Source organism: Culex pipiens, chromosome 2 (genome assembly GCF_016801865.2).
Source record: "Culex pipiens pallens isolate TS chromosome 2, TS_CPP_V2, whole genome shotgun sequence".
Lineage (NCBI taxonomy): Eukaryota > Metazoa > Arthropoda > Insecta > Diptera > Culicidae > Culex > Culex pipiens.
This window is the reverse complement of record NC_068938.1, coordinates 21,483,557-21,498,494: the sequence shown is the minus strand read 5'-3', so window position 1 is coordinate 21,498,494 and position 14,938 is coordinate 21,483,557. Positions and strand designations below refer to the sequence as shown.

General features: G+C 40.7%; 1 protein-coding gene and 3 non-coding genes across 4 annotated transcripts in view; 2 read left to right on the top strand and 2 right to left on the bottom strand.

Moving 5' to 3' along the window:
- Positions 1 to 14,938, top strand: part of LOC120428876 (NADPH oxidase 5) — a 134,923-nt gene that overhangs the window by 14,447 nt on the left and 105,538 nt on the right. The window lies entirely within an intron of this gene.
- Positions 4,099 to 4,170, bottom strand: Trnam-cau (transfer RNA methionine (anticodon CAU)). The gene has a single exon. It is a non-coding gene; the product is annotated as a tRNA-Met (tRNA).
- Trnam-cau (transfer RNA methionine (anticodon CAU)) lies at positions 6,591 to 6,662 on the top strand. Its single transcript has one exon. It is a non-coding gene; the product is annotated as a tRNA-Met (tRNA).
- Positions 12,752 to 12,823, bottom strand: Trnam-cau (transfer RNA methionine (anticodon CAU)). The gene has a single exon. It is a non-coding gene; the product is annotated as a tRNA-Met (tRNA).

The following is a 14,938-nucleotide window of genomic DNA, read 5'->3' as shown; positions in this document are numbered from 1 at the left end:
CGAGTCTCGGTACCGGTACTTTTTCTTTGATAGATGATTTTTTTTTGAAGATGAACCCATGAGTAAAGAACTCTCGGTTTTACTACCGAATCGTGCTCTTTATTCTCTCGTATGCTGATGCCCAGTTCTTGGTGTACGATTTAAACACTACATAAAATGCTTTTATGAATACAACTAATTAGATATTTTTCTTTGTTACAGGTATGATCATCAATTTCAATCAGTATCATTAGTTTCGAGTAAGTACTGTCATAGTTATACCTTTAGTAATAATTATAGAGCGAGATAAATCGCTTAAGTTTTGTCTGGATAAAAATTCTGTCCTTGATCGAAACTACCGGCGATTTGACTAACAATCCAAGGGATGAAAGATCTAATACTACAGTGAATCAGAGTTGACAGTTCAAACCTTTTGATATCCAGCAAATTGGGCAGATTATATGCTAAATCTCTCAAACATGTTTTTATGCGTCTACGAAAATATCTTCCGAACTTTAAACAGAACTTGTCAATGGCTCAAAAAATAAAGTTATTTTAATTGAACTCTCTAATATTTCCTCCAGTGAAGAGACACCCAAGTTTTTTAAATACAATTTTGATGAAGATTTATTCAATGTTGGTAATAATATTTTTTGTAATTTATGACTTTAGTCGTTCCACTAAAGTCCGAAATAGACGGATCCTTATCCTAAATTTTGATAAAGAAGTTTTAATCTTAATCAAGATGATTAGATTAATTTCGACTTTTGACCTCCCAAAACCCCACCGCGTATCACCTCAAGCTTGACCTGAAGAGGAAACTGATTATGTTTTTTTCTGATGACGATCACCCCAGCAACAATAACAACAAAAACACGCACTCGCATATACGTCGGGTTGACAACCCCCGTAAAGAAGCGACATCAAGTTGATGATCATCTTCACCGGCCGCGCGCTCAGATCGTAAAATGTGATCCACCATCACCACCACCACGGACTTGGTGGCTCACTTTTAACGATATTACCTTCTGCGATTGCGGACTTGTGGGCAAACTTTTTTTTTAATATTTTCATATAAATATTTAAGTTCGGCACATCATCACCTTTCGTACGGTGCACGCGATTTATTCGGAGTTTTGCGATCCGATTTGGTGGGATCGGGAGAAAAAGTATCGCTAGTTATGATCGCGAGGAAGACGTATCAAATTAAGGTTGTTTTTTTTACGACGCCGACGATACTGGATTTTACGAGGTGACGATCGATTAAGCCGATTGTTATCACCTTAGCTCGGGGTAGATTTTAGCAGATATTGCTGAGTTTTAAGGTAGATGCGCTAAAATGTGTAATTTTAACGAGAGATTGGTTGTTTCATGAGTGTCTGAAACAGTGGTGAAGGTTTCAGTGTTATTTTGGGGTAATTAACACCAATTACTTGAATTTTTTTGACATCTAATTAAATCATTTGTATTAACTGCGAAACAAGTCTCAGATGACACGAAGAGTTGCAAGATTAAGTGGCGAGAGATGAGAGATGAGAGATGAGAGATGAGAGATGAGAGATGAGAGATGAGAGATGAGAGATGAGAGATGAGATATTTTATAAAATCTTCTTTTATGAGATATGCAATCGCTGATTTTTTGTGTTTTTTTTTTGGTTTTTTCAACCGCAAAATTTCTGGTTTACGACAAGCAAGCTACAAAACGCTGCCACATTTGAAAACATGTCCGATCAATCCAGCATCAACTCTCGCATGGAAACCAACAAAACCGCCCCCGAAAAAAATGACACCACTCAAGGCGGTTCAACACTTCATGATAACTTTTCCACAGTCATCAACGCCGCCATAAATGCCCAAATTTGTCAGCACGTTAAACCCGCCGCGCCATCAACCCGTTCGGCAACTCGGAGAACGGATGCGGACCACCCAAAACGTCAAAATTTCGGCCAGGTTTCGGGTTTCTGCTCCAAGAATTACCGCGCGCAGTCACGCGGATTGAGTGTCATGAGAATTAACGCGACCCACATCTCTGCTCGAAAGCTCCACGAAGGGGTTGAGAGGGAGGAACCCTAAATTCGGCCAAATTCCGACGGCCGCAAAACAGAGGGGAGAGAGCGGGGTCTAAGCCGCAAACCCATGTTGTTCGTGGTTAACCTTCGAAAATTATAATTAGCTGGCCGGCATTGCAAACTCTCGTTGGAGCGATACACATTCGCGATTAGAGAACAACTTGTTCGGTCCGACGACGACGATAGATAAAAACTGCCAACAACCTGCTCTCGACTTCGTCGAGTTCAGACCTTATGAGATGACGACCAAAGTCTTACTTCTTCTTCGTTGGCGAATAAAAAAAAATTCAACTTTTACATGTCCGCGGACAACCCTCCAAAACTGGACCACGCGAAAGGAGCGTGAACCGGAATGTGCGTACGAGCCCCTCCTCCCCTTCTTCAACTCTTAAATCGCGCCGACGAAAATGTTAATTATATTATAAAAAATAATTTATACAATTTAGGATATAATTATCGTCCACGGAGTTCGTCGCCGTCGTTGAGATCTCTTTATTACGCGCGCGTCTCATATGTCCTCCTGCAATGTCACGCGACCACGTGCCGATGCAACATGTGCCGCGCAACACAAGTTCAAGTTCATTTGAAAGTCGCGCGCGCGGTTCATGTGACACGAAGATCGCTTCGGCCGAAGATCGTCCGTCGGGCCGCGCAGTCGAATGAAAGTGAAAGTCCTGGCATTTCTTCGGAGGCTGCCCGCGGATCGATCGTGCTGTGGAGAACGAACGAACGAAAACGAAAACCGGGTTCGTCGTTGCTTTTGGTCCAGTGACTTAGTTTCGGGATCGTGCGAGGTCGCGCAGCGACGAAGGAATCGGAATGTGTGGCGCGATCGGAGGGTCTCGGGATGATAACGAATTTTGAGTGAATGATCTGTTTTTCATTAATACTGAGCAATTATGTACGTTTTCGCAAATGGAATGTGAGCGTACATTTTTTTAAATTTGGATGAAACTATTTCCATTGATTTCTTGGATATAAGAGCAATAAGCAATTTGGAACATTCTATATTCTATTCGATTCCCATCTGCTGCAACCTTCCATCGGATGAGGAAGTAAAATGTCGGTCCCGGCCTTGGTTGTTAGGCCGTTAAGTCATTCCAGGTGTAGGAGTTATCTCCATGCCATAAGTACAAACAGCACACCAAACCAAGCCTACCCCGGTGGAATCGCTGGCGGCGGTTGGACTCTCAATCCAAAGGTCGTCAGTTCAAACACTGGGGTGGAAGGTTCCTTGGAGTAAAAAGAGGTTTGGGTGTTCTCCCCATTCAAGCCTTCGGACTCCTAGGTTCGAGCAGAAACTTGCAATAGAGACCACAAAAGACCCGGGGGTCGTTAATGTGGATGGTTTGATTTTTGATATTCTATATTATAAGGTTCAGAGAGACCGATTGCGTTATGTCGCTCAGTCGCTGAGTCGAAATAGTTTGCGATCGGCTTTGTTTTACTCAGTTATTAAACCGCTTAAACTTATGTTATCGAAAATGTTTTGCAATTTTGTTGATAACACGACATCAAAAACACATTTACAAGCTATTTCCATCATGCCAAATACAAATTTACGGCAAACTGTGGTAGTGTAGGCCAAAAGAGCGCCGAGCTGGTATGTTGTTAGAAGCTCTCCTCTCTGAACGTATTCGTGTGTGACTCGGGTCGACGGACGGAGTGGGCAAAGAGAGTCACGAAGTATTTGTGTCGCTGGGAGAAACGATTGAGCAAGTCGCTGGCAGTATGAGTGTAGTGTTCGCTCGCGACTGGTTGCAAGCTCCAGTCGGCAAAGATTCGCTCGGCGATGAGTGAGTGACCTCTGATCTTTGAACCGAAAATCAGTACCCTTGTTTGAAAAATATCAAAATGTTTTCAAAAAAATTATCCACTAATATTTTTGGCTATGATTTTTTTGAACAAAAAGAATCGATTGGTAAAATTTCATCCAAATAAAAAAAATCACAAAATAAAAATTGCGAAACAAGTTTCGAAAGGATAGAACAACGAACATTACTCCATAATACGGTACACAAACCAACATTCATTAAACTAAGAAAAACATTAGCAGAGCGTAGTTTCGATCTACGGACCTCTGGGTTATGGGCCCAGCACGCTTCCACTGCGCCACTCTGCTGCATGAAAACAGGACGAGTTGTTAATACTCTTGATGCATAAGACGAACAGTCCACTGAAAGTTATGATTAGTTATGTAATGCTTTTTGAAAACAATTCTAATTTATTGAGTTTTATTTTACATTTCCGTTTCAATTTTGTTTTTTTAGAAATTTTCGGCCACATTAAAATGTGGACATGGTTACTTACATTAAATCCAGCTTAATTCACTACGGTTTCACAAAACGACTTTTCTTTGGATTTGAATGAAACTTTGTCCATACACTCCCTATGTCAAAAGAAGACATTTTTCATCATTAGTTTTCCCAGACAGGTGGAGGGAGAGGGGGGGGGCTGGTCAAACAAAGTATGTAAATGTATGAAATTCTATATCTTGAGAAGGGATTTGTTAATCGATTTCATGGATCATTCAACATGGAAATCTAGAGTTTTTTCTTTGAAAAGGTCCTATAAACAAAATTTTCATTTTATACTTTTTGCTTTTTGTGTGTTTTTGAAATCGCCTTGAGTCAGAATTCAAAAACACGCAAAAAGCCAAAACCTTTGTGAACCTTATTTCAAAAAAAAAAACTTAATAAATCTTCTATAAAATGTGATGATGGTCTCACAATAATTATCAGGAAGTATATATCTGATAGGTGAAAATCGAACTTTAATTCAGGATTGGTCAAACATTACCAAGTAACATAACATATATTTATAACTAAGGTACATACCATTTATTCTCATGGTTTAATCCTTGTGAAAAACTGCATGTTCCGTCCAATCCAACGCTAATATCTGCGCAAAATTACCATTGCAAATCGTAAATTTAACGACCATTTGGTTAGTTCCAGTCGGTACCGACCAAGTACTGCCCGCACTTCTTCAACTCACTGCTTAAACCCCACAGCATGAGCATAAATAACCGCCGGCTGCGGCTGCGGTCCAAAACATATGGTTCGTTAACTTGTTAAACGTCTGCTTCCTCCCACCACAACCTATAAGGCTCTACATCTCTTGGAGGCGCGAAAACAGCTGATGGCAGCTTGTTAGTGGCCACCGAAAAAGCTCGCGCGCTCGCCCGTTTCGGCTAATTATAATAACGATGATGATGATGATGATCGGAGGAGCAGCAGCAGCCAAGCTAATAGAAAATTATGATGAGCAAATTGTAAAATTGTTAATGACTGACCGGAGGAGCCTCTCAACCCAGTCGGTTGTAAATGAACCAAAACGGTCATCGTTAGAAGTGGCATTGGCCGTTTGGATTGATTGGGCTTGGGACTTGGAGTGGCTTTCGGGGGCACTTGGAAGCAAATGATGATTGGCCCGGGGTTGCAGGTTTTTCGCTGTTTGTTCAAGCCCAAATTGAAATGTGCGGTTTCAAGTGACAAAAAAACGACTGGGCCATAAGGGCAAGTTGGACCACTTTTTTTCTGGTTCGAGATGACCATTAGTCGCCAGGGTCGGACGGTTTCCAACCGGTGGTAATCCTAACGAGAAACTTGTAAAACCGGTAATGGGCCCGCGCGCCCCGAACAATGAGCTTAACCTCAATGAAGTGATTAAACAGCGAGAATTGATTACACGCCGACTCGGAATCAATCAATTTCCCGCAGCAGCAGCAGCAGAGTTACAAGAGTGACCCCCGATGACCAGCTGTTTGTTTGACGCTAAGCCATCGCAGATAACCGGACAGCCGGACAAGAAGAAATAACCTACAACTGGAGCACTAATCCACTGACAAGCCGCCGTTGCCGCCGAACCCGGTTGCCAGCTGTTACAAATCTAAATATTTGATTTGTCTATTACGTCTGCCGCTGCTGGGTTGACTGTGGCCACGCACGGGTTTTCGGATAAGATCGCTTTATTTAGACAAAAGTGTGAATTTTAATGATCCGGCCCCGCGGCCCGGTTCGATGACAGGTCCAACGGGTCACCACGCCACGCCAAAGGTCCACAGATAATTGAAAAGCATTGTTTGGTTTGGAACCTGGCCTGGCGTTTGTTATGACATTATTAGTCACGAGGGGTAAGCAAATAGCAAACAGAGCAGCAGCAGCAGCAACAGGCAAGCAGAGAAGATCAAACAGCGCTCTTGACTTGGCAAACATTTGCCTTCTTTTATTTCTCGATTTCTAATGTTGACGAATGACTTCTCTCTACCTCCATGCTCAATGGGTTTTCACGTTGACGTCCTGGGTAGACAAATACTTGTATTGACCAAACTTGGGAGGGCCGCAGCTATTAAAAGTAGTTTAGATTGAGCAACCTGCTGTGTTGCGGGCCATTTTGGGTAAATTGCCAATAGTTTTAATTATTGTTCGATTCGGTGGACTTTTGTATAAAGTTAATGAGTTTTAGGGGTTATCTCTGTCGCAATCGTATGCTCATAGTTGAAAAGAGTGCGACAGCGATCACAATTCATTTGAACGTGGAAGCAGAGTGGCGCAGTGGAAGCGTGCTGGGCCCATAACCCAGAGGTCCGTAGATCGAAACTACGCTCTGCTATGACTTTTTTTGCTAGCTTCCTACGGATAGCGAAACAAAAACAACAATATACATATTATAATCGCTTTCTAGAGGTAGTGAAGAAACCAACCCGGGAGCATGTTGACAGCTCCCATACAAACTGAGCGTACCCCTTTTTGTGGGCCCAGTGGGCCTAAGATGGCGGCCTTCGATATTATCTAGCCAAACTTTAGAAAATGGCGAATAGTTTAAATAAATATAGTGTTTGCCTTGTTTTGGTTTAAAACGACAAAATAAGCAGTCTGGAATCATTTTCTTAAAAAACTTGTTTAGCGATATGCCACGTTCAAATATTAGTCTAGAACAGTTGAAGTGAGCGTGCCATGAAAACCGTCACGAAAAAAAAGTTTCCCATGCAAATTTCAAATTGCGTATTTAATGGGCAAACTCCGACGAGACCCACTCGCAATCTGACGGTGAATACGCGCAACTAACGAAAACTGTCATCTTAGGGTCCGATTGGAAGAAACTAAATACAGTCCAAACTCGATTATCTGAAGTTAAGACTATCCGAAGCGTGTATTTTATTTTCTCACTGGCACAACATTTCATCACAGCCATCCTGAATTTCAAATTTCTAATTTTTGGGGTTTTATTTGAGTTCTATGAGTTAAAATAAGACAACTAAAACATTTTTTTTTATCACGATGCCAAGTGATTATTTTTAATGTCTCAGATAATCGAGTATGGACTGTAGGGGGATGGCGTTACATGGTGCTGCCATCAGGTTTGTTAACGTGCAAAAGTGGAAAAATGCTGAATCATCTTGCTAAAAAAAGATGGCGTCCTATTTCGCCCAGCAAAATTAAGTCGATAAGGTAGTCGGTTAATTTTGGTGAAACATTGGAAAACGTGCTCTAAGCATCATGTCCCTATTGGAAAGAGACCTAAGCCGTATTGTTGAACTGATTTTGGTAGATCCATGGTAGATTTTCTTGAAATATTTCGTTAGCATCGAACTGTCAAAAATCTACCAAATCTAGAGTTTTTTTAATGGGTCCTATAAACATATGAAAGAAAAGTTTATAGGACATTTTCAAAAAAATAAATTTGAAAATCATCTACCACATTGATCGCACAAAAAACTGTGGTACAAAAGTATTTACCGCGATCAGTTTTTGACAGGTTGATGCCAACTAGAGGGTGACGAGTAGGAATTCCCGGGAAAAATTTCCCGGGAAATCGGCAATTTTTTGACCTCTTGATTCCCGGGAAATTTGGCCGAGACTCCCGGGAAATTTTATACTTATAAATATCGAACCAAAATTAATAAACTTATCAGAAAAAACATTTGAAAAAATCGAAATTATTAAGAACATTGGATGTTCAATGTTCGATTTGCAAGATTGAATTGATCAATGCTTCTCTAATCTTCTTATTCCAAAAGTGTGAATTTTAACTTTTCAAAAATTCCAATAACTTTAATTGAGTGTAACCAAAAAATGTGGAACCCAAAATTAACATTGAAGCATAATTAGCAGTTACACACCATAAATGAAATATTTTTTTATTTCTAAGAGGAAAAGCCTTTTCAAGATAAGTTTGATTTCCATATTCCCTCTCGAGCATAGCATAACTCATAGTCTATTTTTTTTTTAATTCTAAGTTAGTCAATTTCGCTTTATGGAGTCATTTTGTGTTTTGCATATTAAATTATATTTAAAAAATAAAAATTAGCCATTTTTTTGTAAGCGGACACTAAGTCCGCGAATTGTGAACATTTACAGTTGACCTTAAGAAGGAAAAAATCAACTTAAAGTTTTTGTTTTGAGTCGTTATTTATCATATTGCAGAATGCCATATTGCATAAATGGATAATTATATATTAGTTATTTTTTTACTTTCAAAAAATCTAAAACAAGTTCAACAAAAACTTTGTGCAACTTTGGAAAAATCAATCAGTGCGAATGAAGATTCGTAAACATTTTAAACTGCAATTCGAGTCCCAAAAAGGCTCGAGAAACGATTTTGTATCTGTAGATTGAGGGAACACTATTAGCTAGTTAAATAAATTCCCGGGTCCCGGGAATTCCCGGGAAATGGCAAAACTCAACTCTCGATTCCCGGGAAATTGAAAATCTCGAGAATCGTCACCCTCTAATGCCAACGAAATATTAAAAAAAATAACCTTGGTTGATTAACACCAGTTCAACAATCCATTCTGAGTTTCCCGCATAACTCCAAAGTCTTAGGGTAGGGTAGTCATCAATGAGACACTTTTGGTTTTCATCTTTCAACGATTTTTCTATTTTTTTCATCAGCATGTTGTAATGAGTTTTTGTTGCATTTTCTTTCTTTTAGTGTGTTCTAACATAGACCAAATATGAGATCGAGCCGACTTCTTCATCCAAAGTTATTTAACTGTCTCATTGTTCCATTACAGGTTACTTACCTTGAACATTTTAGAGCAATTTTGCCAACATGAAACTTTAATTAACAAGAGTTACACTAAAAAGTATTTAAATTTTGTAAAATCCATATATTTATACCAAATAACTTTGTATGTTTGGTTAAATGAAGTTAAAACTCTATAAATGTGCCAAAATCACTTTCAATTCATGTTATGAAAGATTTACATGGGTTTTCAAATGTTTAATGGAGAAAAATCAAAGTGTCTCATTGTTACTGATGGGCTGAAATGAGTGGGGAACAATGAGACAGCCCTGGATTCTGGGTATATTCTAAATTTTGGTCAAATCGTCAAAACGTCAAAAGAAATTTGAAGAAATTTTAGTTTTGGTGTAAATGGCAGCCTACGAGCGAAAAAGTATTTTTATTGAGCTCCTAAGGTCCTATAACAATAACAAATCGGAAATTTTGCAAGAATTAAAAAACGTGTTCTCAAAAATCCTTGTTGATTCCAATTAAAAGGTCATCTTCCCAAAGAACCTCACTCTTTGACTCCAACCACTCATATTTTCATCGGCTCATGATTGATCCCCATGACATTAAAGGGCTCCCGACATAAAAGCAACCCCGCATTCACAGCTCGTATCTGGCCTACAACGAATGAAAACAAGTAGTTGTTCGCGTGTGTCTCGATTAGATCTGGTCTATTAAGCCATTCAAACGGGATTACAATACACAAGAGTTCCTCCACCCGCACTCCTCAATCCCAAATCCGGTGGCCATTGTCAGCTCCTCAAGAGCCGTCTCCAGGCTCCATAATAGACTCCGTATATCTCACGGCTGTCATGTTTTCGTTTCACTATCATTTAACACCAGAACGAAATAAAAAAGAAAAAGTGCGGTGAGTTTCCATAACTAAGGTGATACGTCAAATGAATAGGACCAATATGGAAGATTTGGTAGCGGGGCAGCTCTACGGATCGTCACGATCCGCTGCGGGTATCCCACACCCAAGATCTGCGTCGCTGGACGACGATAGAATCAATCAAAGCACAGCGGATAATCCACGTTTCATGGTTCATTCTTCACTCTCATAGTCCTCTTACAAAACGAGTTCCAAAGATCAATTTCTCTTGCCCGATGACGGTTCCATATCGAAGCACCTCCTTGAACTTGCTCCGTGATTTATCAACCGAGCCGAGACAACCCTCAAAAGGTGGAATGCTAACATGTTTCGGCTACCGCCCAAACTCTACCCCGTTGGATCCACGGTAGCCCGCATTTCAACGAATCTCTCAGCAGAAGTAGCCAGAAAAAGAGCGCTGTCATTGGACGGTATGAATTTCAGCTCAACGGAACGCGGACTGAATCCGGCTGTGCCCCCGCAGCTTTCGGTGATAATTAGAAGCAATCCGCTGCTGACCGCGGGGACACGCTGAGGTGCGTGATTGATTACACCAACCTCCACAATCGCCGTAGGGATCAAATTTGAACAAGATTTGGGTGCGTGGGTTATTCGCACCAATTGTCTCTAATCCAACACGCACCGCCCAAGGCCTCGTGAACGCTAAGGTTGGCGTCAAATGTGAGTTGAGCACTTTGAAAACGCAACCAACCTGTTCCCTCACAGCCTTGAATCCCGTGGGTCTACTGGGCGTACTACTGCGCGGACAAGTGGTCCGTCAAGTGGGAACACAGGCCGGATCGGATCGCCGGCCAACTTGTTTCTATAATGAGGGTATTGTTGACCGACCCCGGGTCGAACATGACAGCTCTCGATCTGGTTTTGCCATTTTGTTCGCGGATCGTGACAATTGGCTGAGAAAATACGGTTTGATGGACAGTTATTCGGGGGATTACTGGGCGAACAATGCGGATTAACGGCAATTGTGGCCTGGGAATTTCGCTGGAAGAGTGGCAATTATTGGATATGAAATGCTACTTAGAAAGAATTCAGGGCTGTGGAGTCAGAGCCGAAGTCGGCAAAGTCGCTGAATCTTCAGAAAGATGAGTTAGAGTCGTTTTATTTACAAAAACTTGTTATGTATGTTTGGAGTTCAAGTAGAATTTGAAATCACTCTTTAACGTGAAGACTTCCATCATTATCATGATTTTTCGTTCAAAGATATAAATTTTGCGTCGCTTTCAATATTTTGACAAAATTCCTTCAACAAGTTGTTTAGAAAAGTGCCCTACGATTGCTGATTCCTTTTGGTAACGATTATCCCATTCCTTGTAAAGTTATGGAAATCGTCATTAATCAATGATTGCCAACTAGGACGTCAATGATTGTATCACAAAAATATTTAAATTTTGAAACACAGTTGCTTTACATCAAAAATTCCTTCAGTGGCTTCAAGAAGGCAACAACCGGCACATGCTGATTCATTTTGGTGCAGAAATTCGTTAAATTGAATTTAATACAGAATATTTTATAGTGATGATCAATTTTCTTCGAAAATGATCAACGGCTTCACCTTAAGTCGGAAGTTTTTTTAAAGCCTGGAGGCAAACTCGCTTTTGAAGATAACTGTCACCCTAGCCCCGGTTAGAATAGGGAGGTGGCGTTACATGGTGCTGCCACCTGGTTTTTGTACGTGAAGAAGTGGAAAATGCTGAGTCATCGTCTAAAAATATATGGAGTCCGTATCTTGCCCAGCAAAATAAAGTTGATAAAGTAGTAGGTTTCATTAGAGGAAAAGTGGAAAACGCGGTCTAACAATGGCAACGCTATCCCTCTATTGAGAGCCACTCAAATAGCACATGGACAAAATTGAATTTCTAAAATCGTGAACAATCGTTCATGAAAATGGGAACCACGAACAAAGTGTTAAAATTTCATGGTACGTTTTTGAAATTTTGAACATTGTGTAGGGGAAATTCTCGTATGTTTGGCAGGTTAAGCACTCGCTCCTAACTCCATCCAATTGGCTGATTTTCACTATTAAAACAACTAATTTTGCAAAAAAAATGATAGAAACTTGCATGCTATTTATCACTCGATTTCACTTGAAAACGCTTTTAATTAGCTTTACTTGAATGTTAATGTTCTGACCTGCCAACATTAGAGGCACGCTGGAATTAGATGCTGTTCCCCTAGTTCCTCCTTTGGACAAGTTTGAAATTCTTACAGGAATGGTAAATATAGAACATGACCAGGGTTGTTAAAATATCAAAGTATCAGCTCTCAGCAACTACAATTATCTCGCCTGAATATTCATGCCTCAAATACAACTGCTCTTCTCTCTTCATTGAAACTCTCAGCGCCGAACATAGCCGAACACGTTTTCTTGTTTACCCACTCGCGATTGACATTTTCCTTTTCTCTCTCATTCCCGCTTCCACGATCATGCTACCGCAACAGCGTTTAACCACAATAGCCGCCACAAAACCAATTTCGCAAACGCAGTTTAACAGGACGTCATGCGTGGTCGGCTCCTAATCGCCATCTCGCGTTCTCTCATTGCAGTTTTCGGAGAGATTGAGAGACTCAGCGGTGAGAGCGCATAGTCGAGGAAAAGGGGAGGAGTGATAGAGAGAGAATGACATCGCTGGAAATCACGAGACACAAGAAGAGATCTCACAAGCTACAGTGACGGCCGCTATACTCTCGGATATTTTTGGTGTAGAGATAATCTATTGATAGCTTTTTTATCACTCATTTGCAACACTGAACATGACCAACAGGATTCTTCACCAAGCTTAAAAAATCATATACATAGCAGAGCGTAGTTTCGATCTACGGACCTCTGGGTTATGGGCCCAGCACGCTTCCACTGCGCCACTCTGCTTCTGCCTCTTTTCCAAAGTCACGCACCTCTTCCAACGATGTAAACCCTACCTTACCGCAATCGATTTCCCACCGTACATTTGGCAGGTAAGACAAATATCGATTAACGATCTTTCCGCGTGAGAGCGCAGTTGAAACATCGAATTTGTACGACCGTTTATCAAACCACAGGTCGGTCGGTGCGGTTACACAACCGAACTTCTTCGGAACTGACTCCACACAGGTTGCGTCCGGCACGTAAGTGCGCCTCCTCACGGCCGCCACCACCTCCAGCAGAGCCGGGCCACCTCATCCCATAAAAGGTATTTGCTCCAATCGCCTCACTTTTTTTCTTGCCTCATTTTTTGTGTGTGAAGTCGTGGAGTTCAACGCGCGGCGAGCTAATTGAATCGTGCCTGCACCTTAACGACTGCGAGGACCTGCGAGCGATGGTGCCGATGATCGAATCTCCTGGGGACCCTTCGGACACCACTCTGCCTGAAGAGACGCGTCCGCGCAAGTCTCGACCGCGGCGATTGAGTTATGTTATCGAAATGTTAAACTGACATTCGGAGGGCCCGCCGCTGGAATCCGCAGTAGTCGTCCGGCGGCAGCAGCAAATTCGCGCTTAATGGCCATTTATCCATCTTCGTCAGCGCTACGCTACGGGGCTTGGGACTCATCAGAACCTCTGGGCGAGATTGAACGCACCAAGGAAGGAAAAAGGAATTATAATGAGCCCGGTGCTGAAGCTTTCGCGCTCTGTTTATTTAAATTCTTGGAGTGCCCCGCGGGCCAGAGGTGGTCCTCGTTTTTTTGGGGGGAATACCCGCAAAAACCGATGCACTTGCCTCCTTCAGGTGACTTGCGAGGAAGGAGGGTCATTACGGACCAACCCGCGTTTATTGGAGCGTTTTTTTCCGGGAGGTGAACGATCGTTTATTTTAATGGCCACCAACGGCTTTAAGTCCTAATCGCAGGGTCTGGAGTACATGAAGTTGATGCGTTGAGTTGCGGCCGGATGGAAATGGATTTAAATTGCTTTTCACATTAGCCTTTTTTGGCGAGGAGTCGTAAGTGCCCAAAAGGGTTAAGGGTAATGGATTCGTCGTCTTTTTTGGTAAATTTCATCTGCATCGAAACTGGGAGGGCCTCCGAGATGATAGATGGAGTTCACTCTGGGTGATCATTACGTAATGGGGTAAATGCGGGCTTGACAGAGTGCAATTTGTAATCATTAAGATATATCGAGTAATGGTTCGTAATGGAGAGCTGTGAAAGTGGATTAAATTGCAGGCGTTAAAAATGATGAAGGTGAAATTCGGTTTTATCTTGATGCATCAAAAATTGATCGTATTTGCGGATAATGCATTTATTTCTTTATAAATCTAGATTTTTTGCTTGTTTTGATTTATTTTAATTAGTAATAATTATCCTGCTTGCTTGAATATTTTTTTTCAAAAACCTTCAACTTTAATCAGCTGAAACTAATTTAAAATGCATTCCCCTGCGTTGAGAATCATGTTTAGCATGTTTGGACTGATTTTTAAATCTTTTGATTTTTTGAAAACTTTAGATGTTTTTATCGCAAAATATTCTTTTTTTCTACAATTTTTTTTGTTTTCGTCAAATCTTAAATTTTTGAAAACTTTTGATTACAAAACAACTGAACTAGCGTAAAATGCATTTAAAACATTTTTTTCATGCAAATGCATCAGAACATAAAAATAAAAAAAAAATGTCTACCTATATCAAGTTTGAAGATTTCACAACGCTTTTTTCTTAGATTATTTGTGTATTTTTGGAACGATTTATTTTATGGCAATATTTCTAAATATTCGTTTCTTTACTTAGGCTGGTACACGTTTTATTTAAAATTTGTGTTGTTTAATTTTTGATTGTTGAGCTTTAGTATGATCCTTAAACTACTCTAAAGCGATTGGCGATTATGAATCAACCAATCAACCATTCATATTTGACTAAAATGGGGTCGCAAATACAAACGAATTTGATGTTTAAAGTAAGAAAATAAAAAAAAACCAAAAAAAAAACATTTTCGTGGTTCGATTATTCGAAGACCCATACAAACCTTCGAATAATCGAAACTTCGGATATCCAGTAAGAACTGTACCGCAAA